We start from the raw sequence: 7,546 nt of genomic DNA on the forward strand, positions 1-7,546 counted from the left end.
ACTCCTCAGAAGGAAGATTGGGCAATCTACTTCCATAGTGATACTGCCTCGGAAACCCAAAGAGGGGTCGCTATGAGTCAGATCTGACTCCATGGCAGTGAGTTTGATTTTTTTTTTTTTTTATCACCTCGGATTTCTATGGTCTTGCTATTCTTTTGTGTTTGTACTAGATAGTAAGACATGCATCTTTGATTTATCAAAATCTAATACTAATTGATATATTTATCTTTTACCAAAAATGTGCAAGGAACACTTTAACTCCATTTACTCTTCTCTTAATTTGTGTACCATTGTTTTCATGTGTTTATTTCTATGTGTATTAAAGCACAAAGACATTATTTTATACAGTCCATTTTTATTACCATTTAGCTTGCTCTTTATTCATTATCTCTGAGCTTTCACTTGCGATAACTTTCCTTTCACTTAAAGAAAACTTTTAGTATTTCTTTACTGTGTTTTTGCTGGTGGAAAATTCTCTAAGTATATATTTGTCTGAAAATGTCTATTTTATCTTTATTATTGAAAGATATTTTTACTATGATTAAAATTCTAGGTTGACAGTTATTGTCTCTCAATACTTTAAAGATATTATGTCATTGTTTTCTGGCTTCTATCATGTCTATTAAAAAATCAGCTGTCAAAAAGAAAGCCTCTTTTTCCCTTCTAGCTATTTTTTGATTTAATTTTTGTATTTGGTTTTTAGCAGTTTTACCATGATTTGCCTATATAAGGTCTTCTTTTTTTTTCTTTATCCTACTTGAAGTTTATAGGGCTTCTCTCTCAGCTTGATTATCTTTAATCAGTTTTAGAAAAGTCTTAGCTACTCTCTCTTTAATCATTGACTTTGACTAATTCTTTCTTTTCTTTTCTTCTGTGACTCCAATTATATGTGTAAGTGAATTTTGCATTGTCTTTTCTATCTCTTACACACTCTTGTAATTTTAATTATTTTGTCTTTTTAAGTATCTTTCTTGATGTTTTCTTCTAATGTATTTTCCTATTAATTCTTTGTTCAGCTGTATGTAATCTGCTATTAAACACTCCCACTGAATTCTTAATTTTCAGTATCATATTTTCCAATTCTAGAATTTATATTTGATTTTTTAATAGTTTCTGGTCCACTGCCAAAATTCTTAATCTTACCTTTTTTCTTGAACATTGTAAGCATAGTTATTTTAAAGTCTGTGTCTTATGACTCTTCTACATGGAGCCACTGAGTAGAAACACAGTCTGTTTCTACTGTCTATTGTTTCTGTTGACAAGAAGCCATTAGTATTGTCATGTCTCCTGATGTCCGATTATTTTTTTGTGTGTGATAGACATTGCATTTGTAAAATAGTTTAGAGCAATAATTTGAGGCCTAGGTTGATATTATTTTCCTTCAAATCAGTATGTTCAATTTTGCCAGATTCTTGAGGGCATCAGAAATTAAATTCTATACAATTTCACAAGTGGGAGGATTTTAAGCTGTATTTCACTTCTTATAAAGGCATATCTACTTTCAAGTCCCCATTTCTTCTAGGGTGCACCTTTAGGATTGCAATCCAAATGAGGAGAATTCACTGTGCTCTATTTTTCCTTGATGGATCCAGAGTTTATCGTCATTCCCTGAGCCTCAGAAGGCTACCAATAGCATACCATAGCCTCTCAAGTACTACCTCCAAAATTAGGCTACCAGACAAAAAGTGAAAAAGTGGTCCCAAACACAAAATTTACCTCCTTGGATCTCTGTCCTTTCCTAAATCTTAGCTCTGTAATTCTTTCATGTTTTTGCAATCTACTTCTGTAGAGATATTGCCTTGGAAACTCAAGGAGGGGTCGCTATGAGTTGGGACCAACTAGACGGCACATAACAACAGCAATGCCCTCAAATATATATATATATAATTTATTTATGTAAGTGTATATATTTGAAATATATTTACATTTGAAAACTGCTTTTATAAACTGAATAGATTCACACAAAGTTTTATTTAGATTTGAGAGATTAGCTCTTACAGTTACATTCACAGGATGTACCACTCTGGGTACTGGTTAAGATCATAGGCTTTTGAGCCAGCAGATCTGATTCAAATTCTATGTTTCTACTAGCTGTATAGTTTTAGACAAGTTATTTAAACCTTCCACCTCCTTCAATGGTAAGATGGGAATAATGGTTATAGCTCCTTTTCATTCTTCATTTTTTGAAGAATAAATGAAATAATATTGCAAAGGGTATAATATACTATTGGCATCTCATTTAAGTACTCAACAAATGACAACTATTTTTATTTAATATGAAGCATTTAAATGTTAATAATGCCTATGAAAGGTAACTATTTTAGATTTAAAATAGTTAACATTACGAGATTCATTCTTTCAGGAAGGAATTTTAGGTCATGACTCTGGAGTTCTGGCAATACCTGCTTTTTAATTTTTCCATACCCGAATCTCAGCATTTTTTATGCTGTATAACTCAGGGAACAAGTGGAACATGTCCTTACACTCTAGTACAAACTCTAACTAAGGAAAATTCTGGCTTGGCCTACAGGTAGCCTTATAGCTTATCTCCAGCTAGATGAGAAATAATTTGGTTAAGTTTGTGTTAGTTTGGCTGGGCCATGATTCTCAGTGTCTGATAGTTATGTCATGATGTAATTTGACAGTTATGTAGTGATGTAGCTATTCTCTGTTTTGTGATAAAATATAATCACCTCTATGATGTGATCTGATGTGATCAGCCCAATCAGTTGGAAGGGGAATTTCCTTGGGGTGTGGCCTCCATCCAATATATATGGACATTCTGGTAAAGCTTGCTGGCTTTTTTGCTCACTCTGGATCTTGCATCCAGCTTGTCATCATCTGACCTTCAGTTCATGCGACTTGAGCCAGTGGCCTATTGTATTGCCTGTTGGTCCTGGAAATTGTCAGCCTTCACGGCCTGTGAACCAGCAGCCTGCCATTTTACCTGCCAATCTTAGGATTCATTCGCCTCTGTAGCCCATGAGCCTGCAGCCTGCTATCTGACCTACTGATCTATAGTTCATCAGCCCCTAAAGCTACATGAGTCAGGAGAAGACTCCAGCCTGATAGCTGACCCATGTACCCATGGATTTGGGACTTGCCACCCTCTACCACTGTGTGAGCCATTTCTTTTATATATCTATACCTATATCTGTATATATATCTATCTCATATAGAGCTCTGCTGGCATAGCGGGTAAGGCATTTGGATGCTAACCAGAAGGTCAGCAGTTCAAACCCACAGAAGGAAGATGAAAGAATCTACTTCTGTAAAGATTTACAGCCTCAGAAACCCAATGGGGGTTGCTATGAGTTAGAATTGCCTCAATGGCTATGGATTTGGGTTTTGTTGTTGTTGTTGTTGTTTATATATATATGGTGCAGTGCCTAAGGCATTTGACTGCTAACCAAAAGGTTGGCAATTCAAACCCACTAGCTGTTCTGCAGAAGGAAGATGGGGCAATCTACTTCCATAAAGATTCACCGTGTAAATATATATATTTACATACACATATACATATTTATATATGTATGTGTGTGTGTGTGTGTGTAGGGGTGTGTATATGTATGTATATTTCATTGATTTTGCTTCTATAGAAAACCTAGCCTAAGACAAGGACCCTGGTTATGTGTCTTAGTTTCTAAAACTGCCCAATTGACTTAACACCCTTAACATGGTTATTGTCGTTAGCTGCTATCAAGTTGGCCCCTGACCCCATGCGCAATGGAGCAAACTATTGTGTGGTCCTGCACCATCCCCATGATGGATTGCAGATTGGACCATTGTGATCCAGGTGGTTTTCACTGGTTAATTTTTGTTAAGTAGATCATCACGGCTTTCTTTTTGTCCTTCTTAGTCCAGAAGCTTGTGGAAACCTGTTCAGCATCATAGCAATGCCCTTAATAACTCTCTTTTAGTCAACAGGTAAGGCCAAAGGCTTACTAGTAAAAAAAAAAAAAAAAATCCTTATGATTACCTCAGAGATTCTATGGTTATAGCACTATTTCAAACCATTTGGCCCTGTTTTACACATCTAGAGATTATCCACTGTATCAGGAGACCATTTCTGCCAATTCTAACTGTTGGGCCTTGGATGCAGGCTCATTTAAACATCAATAACTAAGAGTCTTCATTGACCTCACACTGCTTAATTCCTAACCTGATCTTGACCTCAGAGTCAAAATCATGTGAAAAGTCAATACAAGCAGCAAACAATGTTATGCTATTCTTGGCATACTTTGCAAAACAATGAAAGAGTTTAACAATAGTTAAGTATGACATATTAGCTGCTAACAACTATTGAGTGTTTACAATGCGGTGGGCAACATACACATATTCCCTCATTTTATCCTTATAACAACCAAATAAAGTAGGCACTCTCATTACTCTTCACAACACTGCTCTGGTGGGGTAGTAGATAAGGCATTTTTGGTCATGAGTTCAAACCCACCAGCTGTTCTGTGGGAGGAAGATGAGGCAATCTATTTCCATAGAGATTTACAGCCTTGGAAATCCAATGGGGGTCGCTATGAGTTGGAATTGACTCAATGGCAGTGGGTGAATCATTTCCTTATTTTAAATTTGAAATAGACTAGAAAGCAATGGGTTTGGATTTTTTTTTTTTTTTTTTTAAACTGTGGTTTACGGAGACAAAATATTTAACCTTAGGCTACAAACCAGTGTGAGACAGCCACAGATTTCAAGCCAGCCACTTCTAGAGTCTGTGTGATCCCCAAGTAGATTTGATTAAGAAACTCAGACACTCAGCTTATTATGGAGGAAGCTGTTAGAAAGTTTTGAAGAAAAGTTCAGAAAATTAGTAAGTCTGTAGTTAGTCCACAGACTTGGTCTGTTAGAATGGGATAGGTTATACTTTTAAAGAGTACACTGATGGAGATGAAGCCTGAGAGTCTAATTAAAACAAATGGATTGGCAAAGATCAAAACAACTCATATGAACAGGGCAAGAAAAATCTGGCAGCAAAGGGATTTCATTTGGTCATTTAAGCAAGTGTGTTTAATAAATAATCCATAAAAGGAAGTGTCATAGTTAGACAGTGCTGTTATAACAGCATGCACAAGTGGATAGCTCTAACAACAGAAATTTATTCTCTCACAGTTCATGAGGCTAGAAGTCCAAATTCAGGGTGCCAGTTCTGGGGAAAGACTTTCTTTCTCTGTAGTGTCTGGGAGAAGGTCTTTGTCTCAATCTTCCCCTGGATCTAGGAGGTTCTCAACACAGGGACCCCAGGTCCAAAGAAAGCATTCTCCTCCTATCTCTTCTTTCTCGGTGTTACCGAAGTCCCTTTCTTTCAGGCTACTTCTCTTTCCTTTGATCCCTTGTAAGATATAAGGTGATGCAGGCCACACCCCAGAGAAACCCCACCTACATTGGATCAGGGCTATTATCTGACTAAGGGTGTTGTATCAGACTCCAATACCCTTACAACTGATTGTCTGATTATATCAAGGGAATGATTACATCATTACATAACTGTCAAACCAGTGAGAATCATGGTCCAGCCAAGTTGACACATACTTTTTGGGGATACAATTCAATCTGTGAAAGAATGGATTATCAGACCTTGAAGTGAAATTTCTTAGAGAAGCTTACCAACTACAAAATGAAAGGCAACACTCCTGGGAGAATGTTGTTATCAGATGTCAAGAAGTCAATTCTGACTAATAGTGACCCGATGTGACAGAGTAGAACTGCTCCATGTAATTTCTTGAACAAGCCTATGATAGATTAGCTTTCTAGGCACAACTAGAATGTGGGTTTTCACAAGCTCTGAATTGATACACTCAGTGGGTAACCATATTACAGAATTTTCTCCATTAATGAGTGTGATTCCAACAGCTCTACCCAAGGCCTCCCACAGAAGTCATTGTACTTGAGAATGGTTTCTGAAGGTAAAATGAAATTATAATATGGTTAAAACTGGCAAGTTACTGCTGTGTTGCCTACTTAGACCGAGCTTTGATTTTGTCTTTACTTTTTTCCTGTGAGACTTTATCTAAGCAGAAGCCTAAAGAGTGAGACAAACGCTTATCCAAATCATTTTAGTTACTGTCACTAATCTGAGGGTGAGAGCTCTGGTGGCGTAGTGCCCAAGGCATTTGACAGCTAACCAGAAGGCTGGCAGTTCAAACTCACCAGCCACTCCTCAGAAGGAAGATTGGCAATCTACTTTCGTGGTGATACTGCCTCGGAAACCCAAGGAGGGGTCGCTATGAGTCAGAGCTGACCTGACGGCAGTGAGTTTGGTTTGCAGTACAATCTGAGGGGAGGGAATGAAGAGGAAACTACCTTCTTGAGGCAATCAAAATGGAGCTTCAAAAGTTTTCATGATATGGAAGAGTCCTTTACTCCATCTCAGCCTTTAAACTAATCTTACCAGTTCAAGTATTGTTGTTGCTGTTATGTGCCATTGAGTCAGACTGACTCATAGCGACACCTCCTTGAGTTTCCAAGGCAGTATCACTATGGGAGTAGATTGCCCCATCTTCCTCCCGAGGAGTGGCTGGTGGGTTTGAATCACCAGCCTTCTGGTTAGCAGTCAAGTGCCTTAGGCACCATGCTACCAGAGCTCCCAGTTTAAGTATAGTTAGAACAAAAACCAAACCAGTTGTCATCGCGTGAGACTTAGGGAGCCCCCATGTGTTACAGAGTAGAATTGCAGAGTAGTTTTCAAGGCTACGATCCTTCAGAAGCAGATCATCAGGCCGTTCTTCTAGGTGCCTCTAGGTGGGTTCAAACTACCAAACTTTTGGTTAGATGTCTAGTGCTTAACTCTTTGCATCACCCAAGGACAAAATGAGATTAAGACTGCTAATGTCAAGGTTTAGATGTAAATGTGAGATGGTCCAAAGATGGTAGCAATAAAGGAAGAATTGTTACACAGTTTATAGAATAGGCTTCCCATAGTGAAGACTGATTACTCAAGTCCCCCCATGGACTTGCTCTTTGCACTGCCAGTCACCAATCCTAGGTTATACCTTGCACACTAAGTGCTCAAGGAATGCTTGTTGGAAGCATAAATTGATTTCAAAAGTGTTTGAGCTAATAGAAGCTTTGAGCTGGATCTGAAAGGATAAATTTGACCAGTGGAGAAAGGATTCATCCAAATCAGACAGGAAAGTACCTACAAAGGTATCTGGAAGAGAGGATGACTTTAAAGTTCTCCATCAAGTAGCTATGGGGTGGGGGTAGGGGGGTAAAGGGGGTCAGGGGAGAAACATTGTGCCATAAAGTAAACTAGATGGCAGGTAGAAGAGGAGATTTCAGTCAAATTAATAACAAAATCATGATACCTTGCCACAAATCAGAGAAATTAATGCTCAATAGACCAGTGTATCTTGAGGAGTGTTACTGTCTAAAATTGACCTTCATATTTACAAAACTTGAGTCTTCCTATCATATTTATTTATTGGTACATTATGTGACTTTTAGTTTATCCAAAAGAGCCCAAGTCTTTGTATTCTTTCACATTTGTTGGTTACCACAATGAGGGATTGTTTACCAAAGGTTGAAGATAGTGAGT

This window comes from Orycteropus afer, unplaced genomic scaffold (assembly GCF_000298275.1).
Source record: "Orycteropus afer afer isolate SDZICR_OR568_19922 unplaced genomic scaffold, OryAfe1.0 scaffold00017, whole genome shotgun sequence".
Taxonomy (NCBI): Eukaryota; Metazoa; Chordata; class Mammalia; order Tubulidentata; family Orycteropodidae; genus Orycteropus; species Orycteropus afer.